Source organism: Canis lupus, chromosome 21 (assembly GCF_003254725.2).
Source record: "Canis lupus dingo isolate Sandy chromosome 21, ASM325472v2, whole genome shotgun sequence".
NCBI lineage: Eukaryota > Metazoa > Chordata > Mammalia > Carnivora > Canidae > Canis > Canis lupus.
In genome coordinates, this window is record NC_064263.1 from 39,076,608 (window position 1) to 39,091,768 (window position 15,161).

The window sequence follows — 15,161 nt, forward strand, 5'->3', positions numbered from 1 at the left end:
ATTACCTAAAGTGGTACATTTGTACTTCCATAATGTATGGAATTCATTACATAGTTTTGCAATGAAATTATCACACTGTGCCTGGGACATCTGCACCCTGTCATACATCATTCTATTCATTTCTAGTTAATTTAATCCCAATATCTGCCCACATGATAAGACAGATGTTCAGCTACGCTGCAGCTTCAATGGCTTTCTGCCTTGAAGAAACTCGAAGCCGTTGAAAGAAATGACATCTTTCAGACAGAAAGCTCACAGTATTAAAAAGTTTGGGGGTTTTGCCACTTGACTATTATCAGCTTTATTATTCGTTGGTCTATCATCGTAACTTCTGCCGTGAGGATCGACATGTGAGATTAACAGAGGCATAAGTCTAATGGGAGTGTTTCTATGAGTATTTCTATAGCCACTAGAAATGAATCCCCATCAAAACTGGTTTAGAAATATCTGCACATCACTCAAAAAGAAAGAAAATCCAGACATTTCACACTATGACATTAGTCACAGTTGACGCTTCGCAGGGAGAGGGAGGGAAGCTATTGTTGCTCGGGTCTGGACCATTCACTTGCACCAGTCTGGACACCTGTTCACCTGACCTCCTCCACTCTGCCCGGGGTGGCAGTGACCATGACGGCGATGCCACCACCAGCATCCGTGACTTGTGACCCTCCACACTTTCCACCACTTGCCCGATTGTGCGTCCCACACCAGAAAGTGCTCGGGCCTTGGAGGTGGCTTTCCTTGGGTGTGAATTCTGGCTCTGCTGCTCACTGTCGGGGTAACTCTGGGTGAGCTACTCAGCCCACATGGAGCCTCATTTCCACCATCTGCATGAGGTAAAGATGACAGTTATTTCACAGAGGTGCAAAGATCAGATGGGATGACACTCATAACATATTGAGCACTGTGCTCAGTTCAATAATATCAATAATGCTTTTAAAAATAGGAGGACGATTTTTTATATATGAAAAACATCTAGTGTAGCTCCTACCTCACGGTAGCCTCTAAGGATACAGTGGATGTTATTATTACTAATCACATCACTATTACTGCTGTTGTTGTTCAATAAAGCCTGTTATAAAGAAAACAATTTTTGCACCCCAAAGCCATGTGGAAACAATTTCCGATTTTTGCAATTGCGAACTATTGTTTTTATTAGATCACGCGCAAATTGCAGTGGATCCTGGAATTCTGTGGGCATTAAAGGGGCTTTGGGGTCAGGGAGTCACACAGATGAAATAAAAACATTGGAGCTGGAACAGAAAGTTATAATTGTATCCCTTATTCAACTGTCAGGTAGGCTACACCCTGAGGACGGGAGGAATCATTGCCTGATAGGAAAAGAACCTAATTGTTTTCAGAGCCATTTGCTCAAGAAACATTTAGTGAGTGGTGAGGCCCACAAACTGTGCTGGGCTATGATGTGATCTGCTAACACAGATTCTGTGTTAATGTGACATATAAATATTGTATGTACATATACATACATACACATACACAAATATTTTTATGCAGCTATAATTTTAATATGGGAGTATATTCTAGCACCAAATAATGCACTATCCCATGGGTCTAGATGGAGTCTTTCTTGTTTCGGGATCTCCTGCTACCTTAGCATGCTGGTTGCTCACCATGTTGCCGGCGTACTGCTTTGGAGGTATCACCTAGTTTTAAGAGAACCTTGCTAATCCAGCCTATTGAATATGATCAGTAGAAAATCTTCAATATTTTTTTTTTTTCACCCCCTAAGAATAGTTCAATATATTGGCTCTCCATTCTCTGTTCTTACTTCTCTTCTCTACTGTTCCAAACTCCCTTATTTATACACTCATGCATTCACGGTACTTATTTTCTGCATTGTACTTCAAATGCATTTTCTTTCACTTTTTGTTGTTGTTGTTGTTTAGATTTATTTGTTTATTTTAAAGAGACAGCAAGTTTTGAGCAGGGGCAGGGGCAAAGGGAGAGGGAAGGAGAGAATCTCAAGCAGACTCCAGGCTGAGCACAGAGCCCTTCTAACATGGTCATAGGCATAGCAAGTGGCTTTTTAATTACTTCAGTGAAGGACTGTTTGAAGTCTGGCTGTACACACATCTTTGCCACCCCATTCCACAAAATTGCTTCTTCTTGAGTCGCTCTTTCTGGAGTGACTTCGGAGCTAACCTAGAGATGACCAGGAGTCAGGGAAAAGACAGTCAGGGAAAAGACAGGGAGGGTACACAGTCTTTGCTTTTTCTCATCTAATAAGAAATTAGAAGGCATGGACTTCTGGATGGTCCAACAGGAAATAATGATTCAAAGCCAAGCCAAAATAGAGCACATGTTGCAGTGCTTACAATACAGAGCCATATTGTAAAAGAACACGGGGACACGGGGATGGGATTCGCCCTTAGGCAAGCAGTCCTGGACCCCCTAGGCCTTCCCATCAGCAGTGTCAGTGAGAGGCCAGGATTCAGAATGACCCGGTTTCCTGGCCAGAGTTAGAAGTCCTGTTCCTGAGATGGCTGCCCCAAGTGTTACAAAATATCAGAGATAAAAGTGGCCATAGAGACCAGCTGGTTCAATGATCTTTTACAGAAGAGACACATGACACTGACAAGCATGTTTCGCCCTTTCTCACTGCATACACCCTTTTATCTTTGTGTCCCAAGCACCTAGCCCAGGGCTTAGCCCATGGTGGAAGTGCAGTGACCATTCAAGAACTCACGTGGGATGAGGCCCAGGGAATTCCCAGGGTGCACCCAATCAGTGGCAGAGGCCTCCGTGGAACCCACATTCCCCAGCTCAGCTGTCCTTATCTCTAGATCTGGTCATCAGACAGATACACTTTTCCCCAGAGCCATGAACCCAGAAGGTCTCACAGTCAGAAATGACATGCTGGAGGGCCAATCATCCCATTACTTTCATCACTCACAACATTGCCCATCTGCCCATGCCCTGCAACATTTGCCCCATCAGCAGTGAAAGGCCAAACCCCTTTGCTATCTGGGTGCCTTTTTTTTGACATCTCTAACTTGAGGTGATTGTTCCACATCACTAGCACATACATAAGTCCTTCACAAATCTTTAATGAACGAACAGGAGAATGAATGAGCAACCAGGTATTTACTTAGGTTTCAGCTTATAAGCTAACAACTATTATAAGTAAACTCCTCAAGTTCTGCTTTAACAAGAAATCGAAGGTAGTCCCTGAGCTTTCCGGAAGAAAATGTTATAAATCATGAGTTAGGCTTGGCATGGGCTCAGGGGCAGAGTGTAGCCCAGGTGCTTGCTCTCGCCTGACAAGATAATTAGGTGGTGGGAGAAAGAGGGAGGAAGGAAAGGGTGCATTTTGGTTTTGTGGAAGGGGACAGGGTGGGAAAGCAGAACCAAAGGTGGGATAAAAAAAAATAAAATAAAGTCACTATTTCTACTCCAAATTACTCTGACGTTGCTGACACCATAAAAGAAGATGCTTTCTTGCTGTTCTAACTAGTGTCTCCCTCCTATCCACACTTGGCTTCTGCTCCTACCATTCCCGCATGATCTCTGCTTCGGGGTTCCTCCCTCCTCTCCTGGAGCAAGTTCATTCTAGGCCCGCTTCCTAAGAGGCAGAATTGGATCAACCTGGCAGCCTATTTCCAAACTGCAAAGGGGTGCTTTTAGCAGGAGACACCTAGCCTAGTTGCTCGGGTCACATAGATCTGGCTTCAACAATCAGCTTGGCAAATCGTGCTTTGTTTGATGTAGGGCAAACCGTGCATCTCCTCTGTGTAAACTGGAAATAATAATGATGTTATCACATCGTAGGACTGGATGAAATAGAATAACCCCTGCAAGGGGATCAGCATGCTTTGTACCTTTGTATAAAGATATCATCCCCTCTCTAGCTCCAGTTTGCACTGGGCCAACCACTTACAGGCAGCACCAATTTTGTTCCCAAAGAGCCACCATTGCTTAAATGGATGGAAAAATGGGGGCCTTTCCTCTGTGGTTTGCTGCAAGAGTAGCTGCTTTTCCTAGATCCTGGAAGCCAGCTTAATATTGAGTTCCCTGGCTGGGGGCCTCCAGATAAGCCCTGAGCATATTGAACTCCAGCTGTTGAGCTGAGGAACAGCTGGAAATTACACAATTGACACCTAAATGGAGGCGATGATCCTTGCACAATCGCCTCTCGATTACCTGCACGTAGCTTTCTGCCTCGGCCTTGCTGATTTGTAAGTGGTTGCCAGGGCCCGTGCTGACTTCTCCAGCTGGCCCAGGGCTGGAATGGCGTCTCTGTGATGGTGGTCAGGGTGGTATGTGCGTGCCTGTGTACACACGTGATTAGCACAGCCAGATTCCCACATAGCCTGGGGAGTGCATACTGATTTCTCTCGTCTGCGCCTCTGCTTCCTACTGTACCAAGCAACCTGAAGCAGTCCTTCAAACAGTCATATATTGGGCAGAGCAGAACCATTCTTGACTGCTTTTCAGCCCCAGGGCTTACAGCAGCGATTGTTCCTGAGAGACTCTACACGGAAGGCAGAATGGTGCACTAGGAAAAGCATAAACATGTGCTCTCGCAAAGGCCAGTTCCCAACTTGGCTGTGTCCTGCTGTATGACCTTGGGCAAGTTAGTTATTTTCTCTGTCTCACAAATACCTTGCCCAAGGTCACATTCAGGACTATTGCCCCTGAAGCCCCTCTGTTTAACCACTGGGCAATACTGCCTTCCTCATTTCTGCATGAATCCAGTCTCATCCCATACAGGTATGTGCTCCTATAGGCCTTACCACCCTAACGCCACCACTCCCTTTAAAGCAAACTGGGGATGTCTTTGTAACCCCCATAGAGATGGGAGCCTCCCTATTTCCCTTCCAGTCTCTCTTTTATTAAAGACAAAGAGAAGAAAATAAGTATTTTGTATAATTATTATGTATCAGTGGCAAAGGTTGCCAATATATCCATCAAGTTGTTGCATTTCTGACTTTTAGATGGGGTTTCTGAGGATCATCAAGGTAAAGTGACTTACCTGTGTTCACATAGGGGGTGAACAAAATAGCTTGCTTGCTTGGGTGACCAGCAAGGGTGGAGAAGCAGCAGCTCAGCCAGATGGCAAGGTCATGAGATGCTAGACTGAAGCTCACCCCCTTATTTTGTGGCAGTGACCAGGGAGAAGGCCTGTGGGGATGACAAGAGACCCTAAGTGACTTATGGAGGACAGCAAAGGAACCATATGGCAGAGATCAGGACAAGTGGGAAGAATGGCTCTGAGTCCCCATGTAACCCTGCTGAGGAGAAGGGGGTTGGGGCAAAGGGGCTGAGGAGTAAGGGAGGCTGGAATAAGGACAGAGACTTCTCTGGTCATTTTTCATTATTATTGACCTATCATGTAACTCTTCCTTCTTAAACAAGAGCAATGTAATGGGAAATATCTGTCACACATTTCCAGAAAGAGCATCCCTATCTTCTGTGTGCATTTAGAGAGAATATATTTGGAGTGCCTGCTTAGGGCCAGCCACTGTTGGAGACTCAGGGAATACAACAATGGGCAAGACCAATAAGGTCCCTGGCCCCATAGTTTTGTTCCTATGTCAGAACATAAATGATGAACAAAGAGCCTGGTGGTTCCGACCCTGGGCTGGTACTGCCTTCCAAGGGGGCACATTGCATATCTGTAGGAGATGTGGTGGATGGGGTGTGGGGGTGGATACCAAAATGATTCCCTCCACACACCTTATGCCTGCTCTGGCAATCAGGTTATACCAGGAGTGTGACATGCTAAGTGTCCTGCAATCAAAGATTCACTTCTGCAGAGTGAAGATTTGTCCTCACTAAACAGCCAGCGGTACTCTGGCTAAGAATAGGATATATGAAAACACAAGAAATAAGAAATAAGGAAACTCCAGACAGAAGAAAATGTCATGCAGGAAAGAAAACAGGGTGATGAGATTGAGGGGACATCAGGACCTACTCCGGATTGGCTGATGTGGTGGATTGAATGGTGGCTCCCAAAAGACATATTTGTGTCCTAAGGCCCAGAATCTGTGAATGTGACCTTATGTGGAAAAAGGGTCTTTGTGGATGAGATAAAGTAAGGATCTTGACATGAGGAGATCATTCTGGATGATCCAGGGGAGGCTTAAATCCAACGATGTATGTCCTAGCAGAAAAGCAGAAGAGATTTGGTCAGATGGAAGAGGAGATGTAGACATACAGGGTAGATAGTCATGTGAAGATGGGAGTGATTGTCTGAAAGCCCAAGAAGACAAGGACTGCCACAGCCGCCAGAAGTTAGGAGAGAAGCATGGAACATACTTCCCCCCAGAACCTCCACAGCGAGTGTGGCCTCCAGCACCGTGACATAATGTATCTGTTACAGCAAATGATCCTGAAGAGCTCACATTTATGCTGAGACCTTACTGCAAAGAGGGATGAGCCACATGGGAGGCCCTAGAGCACCTAAAACCTGACTTCTTTAGATAGGAAGAGAGATGAAGTCCAGGCCAAAAAAGATCCAAGCAAGGGGCAGAATGGAGTAGCTTAACCAGAGTCAAGCACCCTGGACCTGACTCCAGGCTTCAAGTCCTGGTTCTACTAATTAGTAGCTGTGCTGTGGCTGTGGGCAAGTTACGATTTGAGCCTCCCTCTTCTTCACCCAAAAACAAGTCTAATAATAGTGCTCCTCCTGAGTTGAAAGGAATGAGTTAATAGTCATTAACTCACTGCTTGGCATGGACTATGAGCTCTCAATAAATGGTAACTATAATCACCATTATTATTATTAGAAATCACAAATGGCCAGGATTCTCTCTGCTGACCACAAAGGCTTACGTGGGAAGGCTGAAGCTGAGTGTAGAGCTATGGAAGAGCCACCTTTGGCCAGCTGAGTCTCCAGGGTTGGTACTTATTTCAAGTCAGTTGCCTTGGTAGGGGCGGGAAGGGAGCCACCAGGTCACAGCTTACTGTTCTCATAGGAGGACAGTGCTGGAGGACAGCTCAGCTGGAGCTGTGCACAGCTGGCAGGTTCCTGCCTTCCAGAGATCCATGTACATGCCACCCAGCTCCCCCTTTAAAGGCATAAAGCTGCTTGATAAACAGGTGACTGTCAGGTCCTCTGATCCTGCACCTGAGGGCCGGAGGGAAGGGAGAGGCCCTCTGAGCTCCTTTCACAGGACCCATGGAGCTGGCTTGGCAAGCACAGTCCTGCACCTCACCCGCCCCTCTTCGAGCATTTCAGGTCCCCAGGGGGAAAAAAAATCTGGTGCAGATGAAGAGGTTTCAAGAGGAGTGGCTGGTAAATCACCTCCCAGATAGGACACTGATTCCCAACCTGCAGTCGGCTGATGAGGGGAGGAGGCCACAGGAACACACTGAGGGCTGAGAAAGGTAGGGGTGAAGACTTGATGAGGGGAGGCCACAGGGACATGCTGAGGGCTGAGCAAAGGTAGAGGTAAAGACTTGATTAGCAGGCAGGTTCATTCAGTCCATGAGTAGTCACGGTGGGCCTACTACACCCCAGGCGTGTGCCAGGTTCTTAGATACAAAGATAAGCCAGATTAGCCAGTGCTACCCTCCAGGCACAGATGGTCCAGTGGAGAATCTGAGCCTAAACCAGTAACTGCACAGATAAGCGCACAAATACAAAGTTAGAACAACTTGCTAAAGCCCCCAGAGTCCCCATTGCTTTTTCCTGGGGCTTCTGATCCCACCCAACCAGGCACAGGACTCCTTCTACTGCACATCCATCCATCTGTCCTGGGCTCAGAGAGGGGCCTCCCCTTCATAACTCTACCAGGCTCAGTTCCTAGCCTTAGTCCCCGAATGAGTCCCTCCCTGCAGATGTGAATATGAACTTTTCCTCTTTACAAGTTTTTCAAGAGAAAAGGTAATAATTATTTAAACAAGAGGATATTGATCACCTTTAACCAAAAATTCTGCGCTTATCAAGTACAGCTAAGTTTTCAGGTGTGGGCTGGGTGTCCTCTTAAGATTCACACATTCTACCCCCTTTTCCCCCCATCTGCTCTCACAGTTATAAAATTGTCAGGTACTGGCTTCTGTTGTGTACAGTTAAAAAAAGATAACTCAGAGGCCGGTATCCATTGATGAGGTGAAATACCACTCCTCATTTCTAGATTCCCAATAATTCCAGAGTCTTCTTTGCTTACAATGATTTCACTATTTCTACAGAGTGGAAAGACTAAGCATTAAAAAATGTGTCTGGCCATCTATACACTGGCAAGCCTCACCAGGGACACAGTCACCCTTAACAGTGGCTGGCAAGCAAGAATGTGTGTGTGAAACCAGCAATTATCAGGATTTTCGGCAACAGAATCATTTTGGAACCGGCCACTACCTTTTATACCGGTTGGCATTAGCTGCAGACCTGGACGCTAATACAGATCTAATATTAAAGTATCAGACACAGCATTATGCATAAAAAGGTGTCCCAGCTCTTCATTGTTTGCCAACACAACTCCCAGTGTGCCTTAGGACTGAGAACAAAGACTAATTTGTGATTACAAAGGTCCACTAACCAATATGCCATCTCAGGTATTTTTAAACTAGACTTGTGTGCATTCCTAACCCAGGTTTGTGGGTATGTGCAGGTGCGCATGTGCACCAAGCATTAGAAACCGGCTTTGTAGACCTCTACCCTACCTATCTGACAAAGACTAGAAGGCCCAGTTTCATCACTCAAATGCACAGAGTTCACCTAGTAGGAGAGGTGTACACAAATATGTACACAAATAACAGTATGTACACAAATAACAGAACACATAACATGAATGCTATCAACAATGCCTGAAGAGAACAACACAGAATTCTGGAGGGAGAGAGAAACCTCTGGTTGAATTCCTGGGGCTTCAGAGGTTTAATCTGTCCTTGAGGGTTTCACTGAATAGGCAAAGTCCTTTTAGACAGATTGTATGGCATAAACAAAGGTATGGAGGAGTAAAGGAGGAGAAAGTCAAGAACAGTGATCCAAGTAATCATGAAACCTTTTGCAGGTAACAGGTGTTCAATTCAGGGGGTCTACTGGAGATTTTACCCTAAAACATCCTTTGTATCTTTCAACCTGTCACTTCTCACCTCCTAAAACTTCACCAGCAATTAAAACTTTTTTGTTCTCCTCATATTTACCTGGACCTCCTGCAGGTGCTTTATCTGCCCTGCAAGTGGTCAGGCTACCCTTCAAGACTGGCCCCCTGAGAAGGTAACCAGATCCTAATCCTTGTAAGTATTCAACCCAAGGCAGAATGTGTTGTTTGAAATATGATAAATAACATATAGGTCCGGGCATTATAAATTAAGCCAATAAGCAAATATTAGTTGTTGATGTTGCGTTCAATGGCAGTCATGTTGATGACGATCATGTCTATCAGATGAGAGGTGGAATAGAGACCTAGCAGACTTGAGGCAAGAAAGCAAGTTTCCGAGAGAATTAAGTGATCACTCAAGGTCGTCCAGCTATTGAACGGTGGAGGTGGGGAAGGGAGCACGTCTTCTGAGTCTTTTTCACGGTACTGCGCTGCCTGTGTAGTATTTAATATTCAAATCTAGCAATATCCATTTCCATCTGCCTCAATAAATTATAGGTTTCTAAAAATGGCACTACTGGGTGTTAGCATCTCTGTTAGAAATCCCAAAGTTAAAAATAGTTTTCAAACATCAGGGATTTTACCTTCAAAAGTTATATTCAGATTATTGTATAATTTGGGCAATGAAATGCACTCTCATTATGTGTCCATTGGCACTGACTTTCTGTCCATTTGGAGAAGTCTAGGGTAGAAGTTAAGGACTCTGGAACCACACTGCTTGGTTTTGATTGACATACTAAAGTGCAGGGCCTTAAGCAGGATTCTTAAACTTTCTCTCAGTTTCCTCATCTAGAAAATAGCGATAAAAATAGTCCTTAGCTTATAAGATGTGAGAATAGAAAACGTTAATACATATTAAGTTGTTAGAACAGTGTCTGGCAATGGTAAGAGTATAATAAAAGCCTGCTACTATTATTATCATCAGCTAATACAGTTATTTTACATAGCAGAAGCTCTTGATGCCCATATTAATGGCTCAGAATTTGATTAGAATCAAGCATGCCATTTCCTTGTCCATGTACCTCTACTCCTTGTGGCTAGATCTGAGTTACTCAAAGCCCTAAATCTATTAGGGTCCAGGTAGGAAAGAGATGGCACAATCAAGCAAGTAATAAAGGAGAATTTAATGAAGCAACTATTTATAGAGGTGTGGGATGGATCAAAGGAAACCCATTAAGAGTGGTGCAGCCCCTCAGGGGTAGCAACAGTGGGAGCCACGGCCACTCCTCTGTCTGAAAGAACAAGTCAGGGGGCACTTAGGGGAGCCAAAAGGGAGAGTTAGAGCTGTCAAAGAGGGTCACTTGATCAGAGCTGTAGCCTTCACAAAGTAATATCATCATCCACAGTACTGTAGTAGAGAGGGAGCCAGGTCCCATGTTCCATTTTCCTGCTGGTGCTTTCCACTGACCAAACCCGACCACAGACAGAGGGCAAGAGAGTCCGAGCAAAGCAATCCATAGAAGTTAGTCTCCCATGCACAGAGCTACACAGAGACTGACAGAAAGGTCCGGAGGAGGGATCCCTGGGTGGCGCAGCGGTTTGGCCCAGGGCGCGATCCTGGAGACCCCAGATCGAATCCCACATCGGGCTCCCGGTGCATGGAGCCTGCTTCTCCCTCTGCCTGTGTCTCTGCCTCTCTCTCTCTCTCTGTGACTGTCATAAATAAATAAATAAATAAATAAATAAATAAATAAATAAATAAATAAAAGAAAGGTCCGGAGGAGCCAGTGGAAAGATCCAACACAATCTCTTTCTCACTTTCCTATGAGATACCAATGGAGCAATATGGCCATAACCATAATTAAAGGGATAGCTGTTCCTTAAGCCTTCCCAACCAGAACGTGGCTCATGAAAAACTTCTCAGCTCAGTATTTTCTATTTTAAATCCTGCTAGAGTTTTCTGCAATTAAACTAGTGAATGAAATAAAGCACACCCCAGACTGCAAAAGGCATGAGATTTGGCACTTTAATTCCGAGTTCAGGTATGAGTTCTACTTCTTGTCACCTGACTGAATGAAGTAAAAAATTACAGTGAGGACAGGTGAAATAAGATATGAAAAATATTTAAACAGTACAAGCAACAGGTCTTGATGAATGCTTAGATGTTGGGGGCAAGTATGGAAGGATAAGGTGGAAGAAACCAGGAAGATGGCAAAGCCATGGACTAAGGCGACCCAGAGAAGGAGATGGTTTGTCTTTCCCTACAGGAGCACTTATTATTCCTGCTCTTTCTTCAAAGCCCTAAAGTCCTTCACTTTCCTGGTAAATGGACTCAGGAAGAAATATTCACAGTAGTAACTGCTGAGATCTATACTGGCCCAGGTCCCTAGCACCGAGCAGCCACCTTGGACACTCAATAAGGAGTTTGGACCGATTCCCTATTAACTAGGAATCTGCAATCTCAGGAGAGGGATAATTAGCACAAGTGGTGCAATTTGGCTTGTCCTCAACTAAAAGCTGCAAGGAGACAATCAACATCAAAAAGCCTCTTGGTCCGGAAGTCTGCAAGGAAGTGGCTAAGGGTGGAGGGATTTTGATTTTGTGCTTTTAATTTTCAGCTGAACCAGGCCCTAATTGGAACAATATCATTAATTACACATTTGTCCCCATGTGATCTCTCTAGGCCCATAATCTGCTGCAGATAAGGATCTCTACCACGGGATAGTTTATTATCGTGTCCTCTATCTTTCAGTTAAAGGCAGTGTGGGATGGCTTGTTTTGCTGCTAAGATAGCAAATGCAGCTGGCAAATTTATTGGGTTTACCCCTCCCTATCCAAACAGATTGCTCTTCTCTCCCTCCCTTGCTGATGACATCTCCTGCAAAGAATTGCAATAATTAAGATGTCTGGTCACCAATGTCCACAAAGGAGGGAGATGTGCTTTTATAACTAACTCCCAGTGAAAAAGCTTCCCAAGAATTTGCTTGGGTCAAAGGCTTTTCAGACTTTTCTGAACTAAGTGATAAACCTCTATTGAGCATCTGTGGTGTACTGGAATTATGGGGACACAGTGACATTAAAACATGGCCTCTGCCATCAAGTAGCTTAGATTTAAGTTAGGAAGACAACTGCATACACACACGCAGGTGACCACAATGTAAGTCAGAGGACCTAGGCTTGCTTCTGACTCCAATGAGCTTAGGATCATGGAGTATCTCTGAGCCCACATAGTCCCAGAATCTTCCCCTATAAAAGGGCATCAAAATGCTTAGCTCGTAGGATTGTTTTGAGAATTAAAATAGAGACTGCTTGTGAAGGCATCTTAAAAACAAATGTAATCATTATTACTTATTGTGAATTACAAAGTAAATTGAAAATAACTTAATTTTCCAATGATGCCAAGTGCAGAAGTAATTTTTGGCATTATCCACTTACGAAAATTATTTAATCATCTAAAAAGTTGCTTGGAATAACCAGAAAATACTCATGTTATACTGTTAAAATGAAAAATAGGGAATAAAAATGTCAGCATGGTTCAATTTCAAGTTTGCAAAAAACAACATACAGGAAAAAATGCAAGGAGAAACACCAAGACATTAAATTAAATATTAAATGTTGAAACGACATCTTTCTTAGCAGCAATAACACCTAGCATCCAGATCTTGGTTTCTAAATACCATTCCCCCACTGGAAGGAGCCAGGAATCCTTAGAAAAATGGCTGATTCCAGGGCTGAAACTGGGAAGATGTAAGATGTGCTTCAGAAATCATCTTGTCCCCAACAGTATGGAAGTGCGCCAAAAAAAATGGCAGCAGGGTGTCAACATGGCACAGAACCCAGTTTCAAGTGACTCCCACTGGCCAAATCTAGGACAGTTTGAGAATCTGAAAAAATAATAGTAATGGGTTATAATCCATGGAATAAATAAGAATCCACGAGCTCATAATTAATTTCAGCATAGTGCAATTTCAAATTTATAAAAATAATGTATGGGGGGAATATTAATTAATGAATTTAATGAAAAAAAACTGAAGAGAATAGAAAATTCTTATGATTTGGATCCCTGGGTGGCGCAGCGGTTTGGCGCCTGCCTTTGGCCCAGGGCGTGATCCTGCCTTTGGCCCAGGGTGTGATCCTGGAGACCCGGGATCGAATCCCACGTCGGGCTCCCGGTGCTTGGAGCCTGCTTCTCCCTCTGCCTGTGTCTCTGCCTCTCTCTCTCTCTCTGTGACTATCATAAACAATAAAAAAAATCAACAACAACAAAAAAAAGGAAATTCTTATGATTTCAACAAATGAATAAAAAATCACAAATTAGAAAATCACTATTTGACAACCATAATAATAAGTGATTCAAGCAAGAATTATCAATATCTGCTTAAACTAATGCAGGTGAAATTTTAATGAGGAACAAAATACCTACTTTGTCTCACAGGTAGATCTTCTCCCAAAATCCTTATTAATTTCAAAGTGTAAGAAGGGTAACTTTACACCCGTAGATAACCACCTGTGTCTACTCTGTAGATACCACCTTAGTGAACAAATCAAAGTTAACATTTTTAGTAATGGGACGAATGCATATCCTGTGACTGATATAATGTAAGGAGAGGGTCATTGCTTTACCACTTTGACGTTCATGCCAAAAATGCTTAATTTGAATCTGAATCACAGGGGAGGGGGGGAAATGTTACACCTAAATTGAGAGATGGTGTGCAAAACTGACCAGGACTCTTCAGGAGTGACAAGATAATGAAAGAAAGAAAAGAAAAGCACAGAGGAACTAACTGTCCCAATTTCAAGGAGACTGAAGAGGCATGAAGAATAAATGCAATGCATGATCATGGATTAGCTCCAGGAGCAGATTTTTTTTCTTTTGCCATACAAGACATTTTTGAGACAATTAGAGATATTTGATTAAGGACTATCAATTAGATAATAGCATAGTACCAAGGTTCATTTCCTAATTTTGCTAAATTAGCTTTTGTTATGAAAGAGATTATCCTTTTTTCAAGGAAATATATCCTTAAGTAATTCAGAATAAAAAGGGATCATGTCTCCAACTCATCCCAAATTGGTTCAGAAAAAAAAAATGATAGACACATATATGTGGCAAGAACAATGACATATATGTGATAAAATGTAAATATTCAGGGCATCTGAGAAAGAAGGGTATGTAGAATTATTTATACTATTGTTGCAGATTTTTGGTAAGCTTGACTTATTTAAAAATAAAAAGTTTAAAATATAGTAGTGTTGCACAATAGGAAAATGTTTTTCTTCTTTCTTACACTTCTAAAATGTTCTATAATTAGTATGTAGATAGATAAATAGATGCATATATACATACACACATGTGAAATTAAGTTTTTATGTCACTCCATTAACACTACTTCCCTTGTATTAAAGTACTCATACTGTAATACAGTGGATATAGTCAAATTATGACTGTATCCTTCAGCAAAAGGGCATCCCTCACTTGCTTGAATTTCTGAAGGGCAAAAGGTAAACTATGATTAATAAAGCAATCAGATAGAAACTAATGAAATTCTACCGTTGCAACCCAGAGGCCTGGGACAGGACCACTGTGGGCCCCAAAGAGCTACTAGTCTAATATCCAGATGTATCAGTAAGCTATGTGATGGTAGGAAGCCCACAATAACAAAAGTCCCCAAATTTCAGAGGCTTCTTTCAAAAGAGATTTATTTCTTACATTATATGTGGACTGTAGATTGACTACATTTTGGGCTGGGGGGAAGGGGGAAGGCTTCTCAATCCTAGAAATCAGACTGGGAAAGCATCCTCTATATTGGTATCATGCCAAAGAAAACAGATCAAAAGAGCTAATGGGAACGTGCATTGCTTCTTAAAGCTTCTGTTCTTTCATACATGGCACATGACAATTTCACTCCTATTTCATTAAGCAGAAATTATATAACTTATCGGAAAACAGGGCAAAGAACTATACTTATTCCATAGGGAAGCTTAGCAAATCACATGGCAAGAGGTAGAGATATATAATCTTGTTGGAAAGGAGAAATAAAAAGTTAGGAACAATGAAATAGTATCCCACAATGAGTATCCTGCTCACAAATATTTGCTTTCCTCCTTTCTGCACATAAAACATACTCAGTTATCAAAGGAGAAAGCCAAAAGGCT

At 43.0% G+C, this 15,161-nt stretch overlaps 1 long non-coding RNA gene across 10 annotated transcripts in view; it reads right to left on the minus strand.

The window, feature by feature from the left end:
• Nucleotides 1-276: 276 nt before the first annotated feature.
• Nucleotides 277-15,161, minus strand: part of LOC125753247 (uncharacterized) — a 141,839-nt gene continuing 126,954 nt past the window's right edge. For all 10 annotated transcript variants that reach the window (XR_007404599.1, XR_007404596.1, XR_007404600.1 and 7 more), the window contains 2 exons: nucleotides 4,994-5,142; nucleotides 277-827 (listed from right to left, as the gene is read on the minus strand). This is a non-coding gene — a long non-coding RNA (uncharacterized LOC125753247). The remainder of the gene's footprint in view (nucleotides 828-4,993; nucleotides 5,143-15,161) is intronic.